Source organism: Agelaius phoeniceus, chromosome 1, assembly GCF_051311805.1.
Source record: "Agelaius phoeniceus isolate bAgePho1 chromosome 1, bAgePho1.hap1, whole genome shotgun sequence".
Lineage (NCBI taxonomy): Eukaryota > Metazoa > Chordata > Aves > Passeriformes > Icteridae > Agelaius > Agelaius phoeniceus.
This window is the reverse complement of record NC_135265.1, coordinates 155,810,536-155,827,759: the sequence shown is the minus strand read 5'-3', so window position 1 is coordinate 155,827,759 and position 17,224 is coordinate 155,810,536. Positions and strand designations below refer to the sequence as shown.

General features: G+C 52.4%; 2 pseudogenes; both read right to left on the bottom strand.

Annotated features, from left to right (window-relative positions):
• Positions 1-5,162: 5,162 nt before the first annotated feature.
• On the bottom strand, positions 5,163-6,586 carry LOC129124455 (erythroblast NAD(P)(+)--arginine ADP-ribosyltransferase-like; annotated as a pseudogene).
• A 5,257-nt stretch (positions 6,587-11,843) lies between these two features.
• LOC129124391 (erythroblast NAD(P)(+)--arginine ADP-ribosyltransferase-like) lies at positions 11,844-15,840 on the bottom strand (annotated as a pseudogene).
• Positions 15,841-17,224: the final 1,384 nt, after the last annotated feature.

The window sequence follows — 17,224 nt, the reverse complement described above, 5'->3', positions numbered from 1 at the left end:
GCCATGAGGCCACCAATGTCACTGTGGTCACTGCGGCAACCATGGCCAGCATGGCAACCAAGGTCACTGTTGTCACTGTTGCCACCATGAAAAAGAATACCATCAGGACCCCCAGAGAAACAAGAACACCAAGGCTACCAAGGCCACCACTGCTACTATGGCCACCATGGCAGCTATTGCCCCCATGATGTAACTTGGGCCACCATTGCCACTGTGGCACTGCAGGCACCACAGCCACCCTGGCCACCATGGTAACTATAATCACCAAGGCCACTGTGACCACCTTGATCACCAAGATTACTTGAGCCACAAAGTTACAACAGCCAATGTAGCCACTGTGGCCACCAGTATCATTGTGCAAAGTAATTCTATTAAATAATTCTATCAAAACAATTCTATTTAGTATATCTGTCAAAGCCAGCAAAAAGGGACAATTCTTAAGCAGGGCTCAATGGCACTCCTCACACCAACACTCATGGGAACGTCTCTTTCTTTCAAACTCAAGGAGGATCCTTGGGGAGCATCCCCTTCCTGAGGGAGGAACCTCACACACATTTCATTCCAAGCAGAAACAGGAGAGAGGAATCTCTCTCTGAGAGGGCACTGGACATTCCCAGGGTCAGATGATGGATGGCCAGGCTCAGCTCTGGTGCTTCATCCTCAGTTGTCAATTTGGCGCATGTGATTTGGGCTGGTTTTAGCCCCACTCAGCAGCAAAAGCAGCACAAGACCCCTCTCAGTGCTGCTCCAATGGCCACAAATGGGGCATTGTCCCTTGGCCACATTCCAGGCAGAGCATCCTGCCACATGCTGCACTTCAGGGGGACCTCAAAGGCTGGAAACTGGGAGGTTCAAGAGGGAAGGGCAGATCCTGTCCCTGGGAACAGACAGTCCCCAGTTCCAGTCCAGGCTGGGTGGGACCTGCTGGAACAGCTCTGGGGAAGGACCTGGGGGTGCTGGTGGGTGACCAGTGGAGCTGGCGTTGTGTCCCATGGCCAGGAGCGATCCAGAGGGCATCAGGAGGGGTGGGACCAGGAGGTGAGGGAATGTTTGTGCCCCTCTGCCCTTCCCAGTGAGGAGCATCGGGAGTGCCGTGACCAGCTGTGCCCAGTGCCATGTACAACCCTGCCCAGTGCCATGTCCAGTTCTGTCCTGCTGTGGACCCAAACCTGATCTAAGGCATGATGCTGCCTGAGCTGGGAGGTTGGGCCAGGGGCCCACTCTGGGTCCTTCCAGCCTGACCCATGCTGGGATTTGGGGATTCTGGCAGTTGCAGTTCAGGAATTGTCCACTGGAGGGCGGCAGCAGCGAGTGCGGGAAATCAGCGGCACTGCGCATGCGCCGTCGCCAGCTGCAGTTCCGGGTGCCAACAGCAGGCGGCAGCACGAGCTGCTGGCGCTGCCGAGCGCCCGCCCCGCCCCATCCTGGCCCCGGGGGCTCTGCAATGGTTTGGGAAGGAGCAACCTTAAAGCCTGTCCGGTGCCAGCCCTGCCATGGGCAGGGACATCTTCCCCTGGGCTGCGCTGTTCATGGCACCGCCCATCCTGGCCTTGAACTGTTCCAGGAGTGGGGCAGCCACAGCTTTGTTATAGATGGGTAATGTGACGATTGGCTCTCAAAATTAAGGGATGAATATTGTGTTCATGTTAAGAGAAATTTTGTTGATGTATGGTTATGTGATTTTAGTTTGTTGTTTGGACTCCCTGTGTTCTCCCCATTGCCCCCTCTCCTCCCCCCATGTTGTTGCTCCAGGACAGCTGTGGTTGTCAGGATTGTCAGGGACATGTACCCGTGCCCCTTGCACGGGGCGGTTGGGAATGGGGAATGCCTGTTTCTGCAGAGGAGTGGCATGGCAACACCTCACCTCCAACAACACTGCAGGAAGGTCTCCATCAATGCACAGCAAGGAAGAATCAAGTGGCAGACTTTGGGAATGACAAGGGATTTAGAAGAAAAATGTTTGAATATATATGACTGCTTATGGATATGTATTTGGTTGATGCAACACCAGGGGTATAAAGGTCAGAACCACCATTTTGTGGATGAGACTCTGGCTGCAGCTAAGCATACCCCTTAGGATTCAAGTGGAACATTTTTGCTGTCTACCTTTTGAGCAGAAAAATTCACCTTGCCAGAGGTTTACTTGCAGAAAGGAGACAGAAGAGCCCTGTAATTTCATTCATGATCAAAGGAAGAGGCTGTTCTGGTTTGAAAGCACAACCAGTGAGAGACTCCAAGTCAGAAATGCAATTTATTGTGAAGAGGGAGAAGGAAAACCAAAATACATGCAATAATACAAAAGAAAAACCACAGACAAAAAGTATGACCTGACACCGTGTTGGTCAGTGTGTTGGCAGCAGTCCAGTTCAATTGGTAGCTGCAGTCCTCTTGGAGTGGCAGATGTGGTGCTGTTGGAGCAGTTATCCTGTAGATGGATGTAGTCTCCCTCTGAAGATCCAGTGGAAAAGATGGCTGTTTCTCTGGGAATACAGTGGAAAGTCTGACTGCTCTGTCCCAAAACCCAGATTATATCCAGGTGGAGGTTCTTAGCTCCTCCCTCCTGGGCAGAGCATCTCACAATGCGCTGTTATCATTCTGATGAGTCATACAGTGGGTCCTTGACTGTCCATTAAACAGAAATGGCTCCTAGAGGGAGTTATCTCAGTGTCATGTGGCAAGACATTGTTCTGCTGATTAACAGCAGACAAGAAATACGATGTCCCTCCTGGTTTCAACAGCTCTTGAGGATGGGAATAGAATACATCTTTTTATTGTAACCTGGGACAGAGGCCATGGGCAATTTCCCCATGGGGTGTTCCAAGTTGCTGGACAATGCAGCCTCCTTTTTATCCCAATTTCCGTGCACTCCCCTTCCCCATTCATGGAGGTATTCAGAAGGTGCAGACTTCAAAACCCACTTACAAAATATCCCCCTTGCTACACAGCCCACTCTTCTATCACACAGACACGTGACCATTCAAATGAGATTTAACTCCACCCTGGGTGCGGAAATTAAAATTCATAAGCCTGTTAAGACTTTTTTCTTCTTCTTGAAGTTCAGGAATTTTGCAGGACCTTGTCTGAGCAGCAATCCGTGTCAGTGAGGAACATTTTCTGAAACTGATAGTTTCTCCGGTCACTTCCTTATCTACAAGTCCCAGGCCCAATCTACCACAAGATCCACACAATCTGTTTGTAAAGAAACATTCCTCTTATTCCTTTCAGGGTTGAATTAATTGTGGAGCAGAAATAGAGTTTGGTTGGGTTTAAGTCCTGAATATGTGGGAAAGCACAGAATATGATCAAGAATGCAAATGAATGAATTTCTAAAGAAGTAAAGGACAGTCAGGGAGATGTTGGGGGAGAGAGGGGGTGGGGAAGATTATTGTTTTTCCTCTTCTCTTCCTCTACTCTTTTCCCTTTTTTCCCTTTTCCTCCAGGGAAAATTGAACTGGCGGCCTTGGAGGCCACATTTTTCTGGGGGGTCATGGTGGTCATGGTGATTATGGAGATCATGGTGAGTGTGAGAAATAACTGCTCACTTTAAAATTTTAAAGGTTTATTAGACCTCAACAGCACAATAAAGGGCCTGAATACGGAAAACAGGCAGCACTGGGAGTGTGGTTGACTGCCATTGGCTCGTCCACAAAACAGCGGCTTTGCCTTTTATACCCCCAGTGTTGCATCAGCCAAACCTGGCTCTGCCAAAGTCTGCCATTCAATCCTGACTCGCTGTCCATAGGTACAGACCTTCTTGTAACTTGACTGGAGGAGAGGTGAGGTGAGGTGAGGTGAGGTGAGGTGAGGTGAGGTGAGGTGAGGTGAGGTGAGGTGAGGCATGCCACACCTCATTAGGAACAGATTTTCCCCATTCCCAATTGCCCAATGGCAGGGGCACGGGTTCATGTCCGGGCCCCACATGTCCCTGACAACCCTGAGAACCTGGGCCGTCCAGTGGGAACAATACAGAGGCAGGTGAAGGGGACAGTGTGGAGCACAAAGGGTGTCCAAAAGCCAAACTACAATCACATTACCATATGTCAACAAAATTTCTCTAAATATACACACAATGTTCACCATTTAATTGTGAGAGTCAGATATAATGTTACCCATCTATAACAAAGCTGTGGCTGCCACACACCTGGAACAGTTCAAGGCCAGACTGGGAAGAGGCTTAGAGCAGCCTGGCCCAGGGGAAGATGTCCCTGCCCATGGCAGGGCTGGCACCGGACGGGCTTTAAGGTCGCTCCATCCCAAACCATTGCAGAGCCCCCGGGGCCAGGATGGGGCGGGGCGGGCGCTCAGCAGCACCAGCAGCTCGTGCTGCCGCCTGCTGTTGGCACCTGGAACTGCAGCTGGGGGAGGCGCATGCGCAGTGACGCTGATTTCCCGTGCTCGCTGCTGCCCTCCTGTGGACAACTCCTGAACTACAACTGCCAGAATCCCCAAATCCCAGAATGGGTCAGGCTGGAAGGACCCAGAGTGGGCCCCTGGCCCAACCTCCCAGCTCAGGCAGCGTCATGCCTGAGCACAGAACTTAGTGCAGAGGAGCCCATAACTAGACATGGCACCTGGCAGAGCTGGATATGGCATTTCTGATGCGCCACCCTGGGCAGGGCAGAGGGACATGAACATTCCCTGACTTCCTCCCCCTGCTCTTCCTGATACCCCCTGAATCCCTTTGACCCTAGGCAGCACAGTCAGCTTCACTGGTCACCCACCAGCACCCCCAGGTCCTTCTCCAGGTCTGCTCCAGCAGGTCCCACCCAGCCAAAGATGGCACTGGTGACTGTCCCTCCCCAGGGACAGGATCTGCCCTTGCCCTCTTGAACCTCCCTGTTTCCAGCCTGTAAGGTCCCCTGAAGTGCAGGATGTGTCAGGATGCTCTGCCTGGAATGTGCCCCAGGGACAATGCTTGTTGGTGGGGGGAGTGACATTGAGCCCTGTTTAGGAATTTCGCACTTTGCTGGCTTTGTCAGAATTGTTTAATGGAATTATTTCAATAGAATGTTTTATTAGAATTGCTTTGCACAATGGCCTTGGTGGCCACACTGGCCAGGGAGGCTGTGGTAGCCTTGGGGCTGAGGGAGTCTTTGTGGTCATGGTGGCCACAGCTGCCACAGTGACCACAGTGACCTTGGTGACCTTGATGGCCTCATTGCTCAGAGGATCCAGGTGGCCACTGCCAAGGCTGTGGTGGCCAGGAGGAGTCCTCTGAGGTGGAAAGGAGCCCTGGGGACACTCTAACCTGGGGGAAAAAGAGGAGAATCAGTGGGGCAATAGGGGTAGTATGAGGGTCAGGGATAGCCATAATTGGGGATTAATGGTGACAGGAGAGCTGGGGGCATGAGTGTGACAGGTGACAGGGTGTCAGGAGGGACACGGGGGGTTCAGGGGCCAGGGAGATCAGGGAAATCATGGTGGGCTTAGAGGGCCATGGGGCGGTTACAGGGGGTTACAGGGTTTCAGGGAGCGACATGTAAAGGTCCTGGCCCACCCATGTTCTGTACACAGGGCCCATCCCCACAACACTGCCTTTATCAGACAGGGACAGGGTTGGTACATTGTGGAGGTCCCTGTCTCTGTCTCTGTCCCTGGTCCCCGGGCACGGGTGTTCCTGTCCCTGTTCCCTCCCAGAAGTGGGGGTCCCTATCTCTGTTCCCTGTCATGGATGTTCCTGTGCCTGTGCCCACAATGGGTGTCCCCAGAATAGGTGCCCCCAACCCAGGGTATCCTTGTCACCCCACACACTGTGAGTGTCCCTGTCCCCCATCCCCAGTCAGTGTCATTGTCCCCTGTGCCTTATCATGGCTGTCCCCATCCCCCCTGGCTGTCCCCTGTGTTGTTACCTTGCAGCCACTCGCAGTTGTATTTGCTGTAGGTCCCAGTGGACTGGAGCTGGATCTGTTTCTTGTCCCCTTCCTGGGCGTATTGGGTGACATTGAAGGTCTCAAAGGGTGGGATCAGCACAATTTTAGGTTCCGGATGTTCGCTAAAAAGCGTGACATCCACGCCATGGCATGTGTGCAGCTTGAGCATTGTCTCACCGGGGCACTCGCCAGTTTGATTGCTCAGGAACACGAGCATGAAATGACCGAACCGGACGGTGTCACCACGCTGTGCCTCAAACCGGGTGCCACACACCATGAGGAACGCGTCCCGACACTGCCCGTTCTGAGCGTCCCTCAGCGTGGCCAGGGCATCGGTCAGCAGGAAATGCAGCGTTTTGAAGTGGAAGTTGTCCCGGTATTCCTGTCGGGAATGCCCGACCACGTGCAGGGCATCATTGAATTTTCTGGGGTCAGTCATTGTGAAGGCCATGATGGCGGTGGCCTGGTCTGGGGACAGAGGGGACTCAGGGGGGCCCCGACTCTGCCACTCAGCTGCAGCCTTTACCCAAACCTCAGCAAACTCCTTGTTCTGCTCAAACTCGGAGCTGTTGAGGGCCGGCAATGCCTCCTTCATGGCAGGGCCACAGGTACTGGTCATCAAAGGAGTTTGGGGCCATGTCCAGGGGGATCACATTGACAGCCGTGGTGGCCATGGCCATTGCCAGCAGTGCCAGGGTCTGAGCCAGGCGGGCCATGGCAAGGAGAGGCCACAGGGACCGGTGTGGACTCTGGAGGACACAGAGGGGACACGGGGGAGACACGGGGAGGGTTCATCAGTGAGGGACTGGGGAAGGGAGTGGGGTCAGCAGGGGAGTGGGGTCAGAGGGAAGGGAGGCACTCCTGCCCAGCCAACCCCTGCACATGTCTGGGTTCCCTGACCCCAAATTCTGGGATTACTTATGCCACCCCAACATTCCCCAGCCCCAGGGTCCCCAGTCCACGGCACCATTGCCCCCAGAAGCCCAATCCTACTCCCATGACTACAAGTCCACTCACCCCAGCAGAATCCAAATGGGCTTCTTAGCTAATACAAAACCAGCATATTTCCCGTAAATAATTGACATGGCTCTGGCTGTTTTGGGAAGTAATTTTTATTGTCCTAGAGAGTCATAAAAATGGGGTGTTGGGATGTAGGTTTCACAGAGTGCCCCTATATCTCAGATGACCTTGTCTCAAACTTTCGTTTTTGCAGGCACTGCTCCTTCTGTGTTACAGATCTTGCAAAAAATGCCTCACTGGATTTCCCTTTATCTCTTTCTCCACAGGTTCCAGCAATATTTGCTCTTCTTTGTGCACATTTTTACATTCTTTTACTGTTTTTTATTTGATCTTCTTAAAGTATTATGCAGCACCTTCAGGAGAACTCAAACTTTCTATTCTCTCTCTTATTGCTCAGCCCCATGACCCCAATCCCGCCATCCCTTGTCCCCTCAAAGCCACCCAGTCCCACTCCCCACTGCTCACTGAGTTGCTGCCACACCTCAGATACCAGTTGGGCTCCCCTATCAGATGCCATCCCTGTAGGCACCTTGAGCCTGGGGATGATCTCTTGAGGGAATGCCTGGATGACTTCCTTGGCCTTGCTGGTGTGGCAGGAGAAGTTCTGGACCCCAAAATGGATCCATCAATTCCAGGAGATACCTGAGCCTATGTTGGCATGGTAGCTCAGAAAAACCATTTGCCAGTAATCCCAGGAGCGTTTCCTCTTTCAGTGATGCCTGGAGGTGATGGTTTTGAATGCAAAGGTTTCTTTTAAAAAGAAAGATATTAGCGATTGCTCTGTAACAGACCTGACAGTTTTGTCCTATGAACACTGAGGCCACCGACCAGTCCCTATTGCATCGATTCCCCAGAGCTTTGCTGGTGCTTTTCTCCTTTACAAATTGCAGCATCAGTTGGGGAGAGCCTGGCCTGGTTATTGGGAGTTACCTCTCACCAACCCACCCAGCCACCCTCTTTATTGTGGGCTTTTAGATAAGCAGCCAATTTTCAATCTGCCCAACTCTCTCCAGGCCTCACCTCTGGGGCTGAAATTCCCTTCTCAGGAATTAACACCAGCAGGCTTTGTTGCAGAACCTCTCATGCAGATTTATTGCAAGTCTATTTCCCACAGGGATTTGTCAATCCCCAAGCTGGTGTGCCCTGGATTGTTGTATGGCCATGTCTTTGGGCAGCTGGGTGGTTGCCAGCACACCCAGAGCCTGCTGCTTTTGTTGTTACACAAAAATCTCCAAGGAGAGGCAATCCCATGGGAAATGTGGACCTCAGGGCCATCTTTGAGTTACAGAATGTGTGTCCTTTCATAGGAGTCCAAATCGAAGGTCATTCTGGGGCCTGCTTTGTGGGGGAGACTTCACAAGATCTGTGGGGTGCTCTTCAAAACAACTCAACATCAGCCAGGATTGGCACAGATGAATGTGGGGCACAGCAGTGACTGTTTTCCTCATCCAAGCGGCCAAGAAATCCAATCTGGGACAAAGGTTTATGGTATATACTCTGCTTACTGTAAAGAAAACTGTCAGGTCTCTTACAGAGCAATGCCTGGGACCTTTTCAAAAGAACCCTTTCAATTGAAAACCATCACCTCCAGGCATCACTGGAAGAGGAAACACTCCTGGGGATTACTGGCAAATTTTCTGGACTACTACGCCTACATGGGCTCAGGTATCTCCTGGTGTTGCTGGATCACTTCTTGGGGGTCCAGAACTTGTCCTGCCACACCAGCAAGGCCAGGGAACTCACCCAGGCACTCCCCCAAGAGATCATCCCCAGGCTCAAGGTGCCTGCAGGGATGGCATCTGATAGGGGAGCCCAACTGGTATCTGAGGTGTGGCAGCAACTCAGTGAGCAGTGGGGAGTGGGGCTGGAGGAAACTCGGGGGACAAGGGATGGTGGGATTGGGGTTGTGGGGGCTGAGCAATAAGAGAGAGAATAGAAAGTTTCAGATCCCCAGGAGATGATGGATAAGGTTTTAAGAAGAACTAGCAAAAAACAATAAAAGAATGTAAAAGTGACGGCACGGAAGGGCAAAGGTTGCTGGAACCTGTGGAGAAAGAGATAAAGGGAGCTGCAGTGAGGAGATTTTGGCAAGATCTGTAACACAGCAGGTGCAATGCCTGCAAAAGTGAAAGTTTGAGTCAAGGTCATCTGGAATATTGGGGCACTCAGTGAAACTCACAACCTTATACCCCAGTTTTATGACCCTCCAGGACAATAAAAATTATTTCCCAAAAGAGGCAGAGCCCTGCCAATTATTTATGGGAAATGTGCTGGTTTTGTATTAGCTAAGAAGCCCATTTTGATAAATATGTATAATGAGGATGGATAGATTCTATGTGGCAAAGTCCCCCCTAATGTGCAGGACCAGGAGAGATCTCCTGTGAGTGTGAGCTGAAAAAGAATTCCAGCTTTCTCATACCTCCAGTTCCATGAGTTAGTTTACGCTGGCCAATTTCTATATTGGTGGCTGGAGGGACTCCAGGGGACACTTGTGGAGGGACATGGGACTGGGATTGCATATTCCTAGACCGTTATATTTCCATAAACTAGTTTCCATATTCCAGGAATTATTTAACATGGCCCTTCCTTGGGTCAGCCTTTTTTAGAGCATGCCTGCTTCTTGGCTGCGGTTTTGACTCCTTCTCTTTATCACTTCCAGTCTGGGCCTTGGTCCATACTTTCTTCAGACAGCAGACGCTGAAAGTTGGCATTTCAACAGCAGGGTCCTCATGACATGTCCACTGGATGTTATCCCCACCAAACAGACAGTTCACTGGTAACAATATCAGCTACCGCTACTACTATGTCTAACCTTTTGTTAATAGCAGAAATAAAAGCAAAGATATTTGAACATATACATGTAGTAATTCATCTTAATATTTGCAAAGAGACAAGAGATTTGATTTGTCTTCCATTCTCTTTTCCCGTTTTTCTCTTTTCCTCCAGGGGTAATGTCAGTGGTGGCCCTGGCACCATGGTGACCTCTCTTTTCTGGGGGTCATGGTGGCCTTGGTGGTAATGGAAACCAGAGTGACTGTGAGAAACAACCGCTCACTTTAATTTTTAAAGGTTAAATAAACTGCAACAACACTTTAAGAGGACTGAATAAGGAAAAAGGGACAGTGCTGGGAGTGTGACCAACTGCCACAAAACGGCGGCTCTGCCTTTTATACTCCTGGGGGGTTGCATCAGCCAAATACATATTCATAAGCAGTCAAACATATTGAAACACTTTCCGTATAAATCCCTTGCCCCACCAAAAATCTGCCGGTTGACTCTTCCTTGCTGTCCATTGGTGGAGACCTTCCTGCAGTCTGATTGGAGGTGAGGCGTTGCCATGCCACACATCCCCAGCAACAACTTCTCCCATTCCCAGCTGCCCCATGCAAGGGGCACAGGTACACACCCTCCCTCCCTCCAACATGTCCCTGACATCCAATGCTGAAACCTACCGTGAAAACCAATGCTGTTGGGTAGAAACAATATGGGTTGGGGAAAGGGGGCTGTGGGGAGAACCGAGGGTGTCCAATCAACAAATTACAATAACATAACCATAAATCAACAAAACTTCTCTTAATACAAAAATGCAATATTCATCCCTTTATTGTGAGAGCCAATCATGTTACCCATCTATACCAAAGTTGTGGCTGCCCCACTCCTGGAATGGTCCAAGGCCTGGTTGGGCTGGGCCATGAACAGCGCAGCCCAGGGGAAGGTGTCCCTGCCCATGGCAGGGCTGGCACCGGACGGGCTTTAAGGTCGCTCCAGCCCAAACCATTGCAGAGCCCCCCGGGGCCAGGATGGGGCGGGGCGGGCACTCGGCAGCGCCAACAGCTCGTGCTGCCGCCTGCTGTTGGCACCTGGAACTGCAGCTGGGAGCGGCACATGTGCAGTGCTGCTGATTTCCTGAGCTCACTGCTGCCCTCCAGTGGACAATTCCTGAACCACAACTGCCAGAATCCCCAAATCCCAGCATGGGTCAGGCTGGAAGGACCCAGAGTGGGCACCCGGCCCAACCCCCCAGCTCAGGCAGCGTCATCCCTTAGGATAGGATTGGGTCCAGAGCAGCCCATACCTGGACACGCCACTCGGCAGAGCTGGATACGTCACTCCCGATGTGCCTCCCTGCTCAGGGATGAGGGGCACGATCTCTCCCTGACCTCCTCCCCCTGCTCTTCTTGATGCCCCCTGGATCCCTCCTGACCCCAGGCCAGCTTCACTGGTCACCCACCAGCACCCCCAGGTCCTTCTCTACTTCTGATCCAGCAGGTCCCCTGCATCTGGAACTGACACTGGGAACTGTCCCTCCCCAGGGGCAGAACCTTTCCTTGCCCTCTTGAACCTCCCAGTTTCCAGCCTTTAAGGTCCCCTGAAGTGCAGGATGTGGCAGGATGCTCTGCCTGGAATGTGCCCTAGGGACAATGCCCCATATGTGGCCATGACGGCAACATTGAGAGGAGTCTGGTGCAGATTTTGGCACTGAATGGGGCTAAAACCAGCCCAAATCACCAACTTCAAATTGATAACTGATGGTAAAGCACCAGAGCTGGGCGTGGCCATCCATCAGCTGACCCTGGGAACATCCAGGTCTCTGTCAGACAGAGATTCCTCTCCCCTATTCTGCTTGGAATGAAATGTGTCTGAGGATCCTCCCTTGGGAAGCGGATGCTCCCTAGGGATCCTCCTCTAGGTTGAGAGAAAGAGACCTTCCCAAGATTGTTGTTGTGGGGAGCCCTGTTTAGCAATTTTCTCTCTTTGCTGGCTTTGTCACAATCATTTAATCTATTTTTTTGAAAGAATTTTTTATTAGAATTGCTTTGCACAAGGGCCTTGGTGGCCACACTGGCCAGGGTGGCTGTGGTAGCCTTGGGGCTGAGGGAGTCTTGGTGATCATGGTGGCCACAGCTGCCACAGTGACCACAGTGACCTTGGTGACCTTGATAGCCTCATTGCTCAGAGGATCCAGGTGGCCAGTTCCTAGGCTGTGGTGGCCAGGAGGAGTCCTCTGAGGTGGAAAGGAGCCCTGGGGACACTCTAACCTGGGGGAAAAAGAGGAGAATCAGTGGGGCAATAGGGGTAGTATGAGGGTCAGGGATAGCCATAATTGGGGATTAATGGTGACAGGAGAGATGGGGGCATGAGTGTGACAGGTGACAGGGTGTCAGGAGGGACACGGGGGGCTCAGGGGCCAGGGAGATCAGGGGAGTCATGGTGGGCTTAGAGGGCCATGGGGTGTTACAGGGGGTTACAGGGTTTCAGGGAGTGCCATGGGGAGGTTTTCCATACACAGGGCCCATCCCCAGAGCACTGCCTTTATCAGAGAGGGACAGGGTTGGTACACTGTGGAGGTCTCTGTCTCTCTCCCTTGTCCCCTGGCATGGCTGTTCCTGTCCCTGTTCCCTCCCAGAAGTGGGGGTCCCTATCTCTGTTCCCTGTCATGGATGTTCCTGTGCCTGTGCCCACAATGGGTGACCCCAGAATAGGTGCCCCCAGCCCAGGGTATCCTTGTCACCCCACACACTGTGAGTGTCCCTGTCCCCCATCCCCAGCCAGTGTCATTGTCCCCTGTGCCTTATCGTGGCTGTCCCCATCCCCCCTGGCTGTCCTCTGTGTTGTTACCTTGCAGCCACTCGCAGTTGTATTTGCTGTAGGTCCCAGTGGACTGGAGCTGGATCTGTGTCTTGTCCCCTTCCTGGGTGTATTGGGTGACATTGAAGGTCTCAAAGGGTGGGATCAGCACAATTTTAGGTTCCGGATGTTCGCTAAAAGGCGTGACATCCACGCCATGGCACGTGTGCACCTCGAGCATTGTCTCACCGGGGCACTCGCCAGTTTGATTGCTCAGGAATATTGGCATGAAATGACCGAACCGGATGGTGTCACCATGCTGTGCCTCAAACCGGGTGCCACACACCATCAGGAACGCGTCCCGACACTGCCCGTTCTGAGCGTCCCTCAGCGTGGCCAGGGCATCGGTCAGCAGGAAATGCAGCGTTTTGAAGTGGAAGTTGTCCCGGTATTCCTGTTGGGAATGCCCGACCACACGCAGGGCATCATTGAATTTTCTGGGGTCAGTCATTGTGAAGGCCATGATGGCGGTGGCCTGGTCTGGGGACAGAGGGGACTCAGGGGGGCCCCGACTCTGCCACTCAGCTGCAGCCTTTACCCAAACCTCAGCAAACTCCTTGTTCTGCTCAAACTCGGAGCTGTTGAGGGCCGGCAATGCCTCCTTCATGGCAGGGCCGCAGCCCTGGTACTGGTCATCAAAGGAGTCTGGGGCCATGTCCAGGGGGATCACATCGACAGCCGTGGTGGCCATGGCCATTGCCAGCAGTGCCAGGGTCTGAGCCAGGGGGGCCATGGCAGGGAGAGGCCACAGGGACCGGTGTGGACTCTGGAGGACACAGAGGGGACATGGGGGAGACACGGGGAGGGTTCATCAGTGAGGGACTGGGCAAGGGAGTGGGGTCAGCAGGGGAGTGGGGTCAGGGGGAAGAGAGGCACTCCTGCCCAGCCGACCCCTGCACATGTCTGAGTTCCCTGACCCCAAATTCTGGGATTACTTATGCCTCCCCAACATCCCCCAGCCCCAGGGACCCCAGTCCACAGCACCATTGTCCCCAGAAGCCCAATCCTACTCCCATGACTACAAGTCCCCTCAGCCTCAGCAGAATCCCCACCCAAATCCTGGGGTCACTCCCTGAGCCCCTCAGTGTCCCTCTCAGTTGGTCCCCAGACCCCACTCCCACTCCCATTCCCCAGTTCCTTTGGTATCACCCCAGGACATCAACCCAAATCCAGGCATCACCCTCTGCCCCCACTGTGTCTCCCAGACCCCCATCACCCCATCAATCCCACCCCACTCTCACCATCCCGTGTCCCCCCTCATTTCCCCCAGAACCCCCCATGACGCCAATCTCAGACCTGTGACTCCCTCAGTGTCCCCCCTTGTCCGCAAACCCCATCCCTCAATCCCATGTCCCTCCCAAGAGTCCCCCCAGAGTCCCCCCAGCCCCAATACCAAAATCAGCCGGAGTGAACTCCCGGATGGATCTGGAGATAGCAGAAAGCTGCAATTCCTTATCAGCTCAGATTCGCAGCAGATCTCTCCTGGTCCAGCACATCACGGAGGCACTTTTCCATGGGGTATTTATCCACCATATTTATAAATATTCATGAAATTGTGTCCCTTTCCCAATACAGAAACTGTACATTTCCCGTAAATCATTTGCATTGATCCACCTCCTCCTTTTATTGTCCTGGAGAGTTGTAAAAATGGGGCTTCTGGGTATCATTTTCACCAAATACTTTGATACCAAAGGCGCTTTTCCTGGAACAATTTCTTTGCACAGGTGCTGTTCTTTCCTGTTACAGAACTTGCCAAAACCCCTCTGGAGTTCCCTTTATCTGTTTCTCCATGGGTTCTAGCCATGATTTTCATCTTGTGTGCACACCTGTCAATCCTTTTATCATTTCTGCCTGTTTGTCTTCAGGCTCTGTCCAGCACCTTCAGGGGAAGGGAAAATTTCCATTTTCTCTGTTATTTGTCACTTTGTGACAGAAATGCTCCACTGTGGTCATCATCCATGCTGCCATCCGGGATCTCCAGGTCTTTCCTGTCCTCAGGAGCCCAGAACGGGAAAGAGCACAGGGCAGAACTGTACATGGCACTGGGCAGATCTGGACATGGCACTGGCCAGAACTGGAAAGAGCATTGGGCAGAACTGGACATGGCATTAGGCAGAGCTGCACACAGAGCTGGACAGAGCTGGACACTGGGCAGAGGTGGACACAGCCCTGAGCAGAGCTGGAAATGGCGCTGAACAGAGTTGGGCACAGCACTCCTGATGTGCCTCACTGGGCAGGGAGAGGGGCACGATCACTCCCTGACTTCCTGGCCCTGCTCCTCTGAGTGCCCCCAGATCTCTCCTGGCTCCAGGCCACATGGCCAGCTCCACTGGTCACCCAGTAGCACCCCCAGGTCATTCCCCACAGCTGCTCCAGCAGGTGCCTCACCAGCCAGGCACGGCACTGGTGCAAAATTGGGCTAAAACCAGCCCAAATCACCAACCCTGAACTGACAACTGCTCGTAAAGTACCAGAGCTGGGCCTGGCCATCCATCAGCTGACCCTGGCAATGCCCAGTCCCCTCTCAGACAGAAATTCCTCTCCCCTATTCATACTTGGCATGAAATGTCTCCGAGGTTCCTCCCTCGTGAAGGGGATGCTCCCCAAGCATCTTCCTGAAAGTTGAGAGAAAGAGACGTTCCCATAAATGTTGGCATGCTGAGTGACATTGAGCCCTGCATGGGAATTGTCACTTTTGACTGGCTCTGTCAGAATTACTTCATGGAATCGTTTTGGAAGAATTATTTAATGGAGTTGTTTTGATAGAATCATGTAACAGAATTAATTTGACAGAATAATTTATTAGAATGTGAATTGACCAAACCAGACCCTCTGGCCACGCCGTGCCTGGAACCAGACACCATGCACACCCCGGAACACATGGTGATACTGCCCATTCTGAGCATGCCTCAGTGTCACCAGGGCCTGGGTCTGCAGGAAATGCAGCGTTTCGAAGTGGAAGTTGTTCCGGTATTGCTGGCGGGAGCTCCCGGCCGCACACACGGCTGCATTGAACTCCTTGTAAATGTCCTTTGTTGTGTAGGCCACGAGAGCAACGGCCTGGGCTGGGGATGCCAGAGGGGACACAGGGGGAGCCCCGCTTGTGCCACTCAGCCTCGGCCTTCACCCAGGTCTGGGTGCACAGAGGATTCACCTGGAACTCAAAGTGGCTGAGGGCCGGCAATGCCACGATCACGGCAGGCCTGGAGCCCCAGTACTGGTCATGAAAGGAGTCCTGGGCCATGTCCAGGGGCACCACCTTGATGGCTGCAGTGGTCACAGTCACTGCCAGCAGTGCCAGGGTGCGAGCCAGGAGGGCCATGGCAGGGAGGTTACTGGGAGCAGTGTGGGACACTGGGGACAAAGTGGGCCACACTGAGGGGACACTGAGGACACACGGGGCTACATGGGAAGGGCTCCTCTGTGAGGGGCTCAGAATGGCCCCTGAGCACTAACCAGATGAACTTTAGAACAGTGGCCATTTATCCTCATTTCCAAGGAGGCCTTGGACATTATCCTTTTGTTCTCCTATGCAGTGAATGGGTTTGTTAGTGACAAGATTGTATTTGATGATAAGTTTTTTTTGATTGTGATCTGTGCTCCATATATTTTATCCTGTATTTTGCAGATAACCAGTAATAGTATTGATAAGATAATAGCCTCACAGATGGGAACTGCTTTAACATCAAGGTACACAAACTCTTTGCATAAAGAACCGAGAAGGGGAAGATGTGGAAGACCAGACCGCTACAGAAGCTCAGCTGGGTAGCATGGCAGACCTTGTGGCCCTGGTAGAGTGAAGACTGTGGGAGAGAAAAACTCCAGGCAAGTACAGAAGTGATGATGTCATGTCTGATCACTCTGCCCATCATGTCTGGACACTTCTGACCATCACGATGAGCACTCTGGCCAGAGAAGAGATGACAGCCATGTTGCTGGTGAAAGAGATAACAAGGACATTACCAGTGTAAGAAGGATAATGGAGAATATTGTGTTTCTAAGGGGACTGGGGAAAGGGGTCCAAGTAGAAAACTTCGTACAAACATGGTGAGCTATAAATCCTGGTAAACTTGTGCAATAAATGGCTTTGCTTTGCTGGCATTGCAGAGTCCATGTCTCTCAATCCCCGCACACCAGCTGCTCAGTCCCAATCCCAATCCTGTGTTTACTCTTCCAATGTCCCCCTGGTGCTCCCCAGGATCTCATTTCTGCTCCCAGACTTTTGTAGTCCTCTTGTGACCCCAGGTTGCTCAGGAACCTTGCCCAAATTCCTTAAGCCACTCTGTCACCGCCCCTGCCCAAGTCCACCTTGGCCCTCTCCCAGACCCCAGTCCAACTCCCAGTCCCATTAACAATTTCATGTCACCCCAGCACCACAACCCAAATTGAGGGACCAAGCTCTGACCCTGTAATGTCAGCCTGGAGCCCTCCATGCCCCCACTCCGCAATCCCAGTCCCATGTCCCTCCACAAGTGTCCCCTGGAGTCCCCCCAGCCTCCAATATTGAAATTGGACAGTGTGAACTCCCTGATGGAACTGGCGATATCAGATAGTTGGAATTCTTTGTCAGCTGGGACTCACAGCAGATCTCTCCTGGTCCTGCACATCAGGGGGGATATTGCCACACAGAATTTATCCATCCTAACTCTAAATATTCATCAAAATGCACTTCTTAGCTAATACAAAACCAGCACATTTCCAGTAAC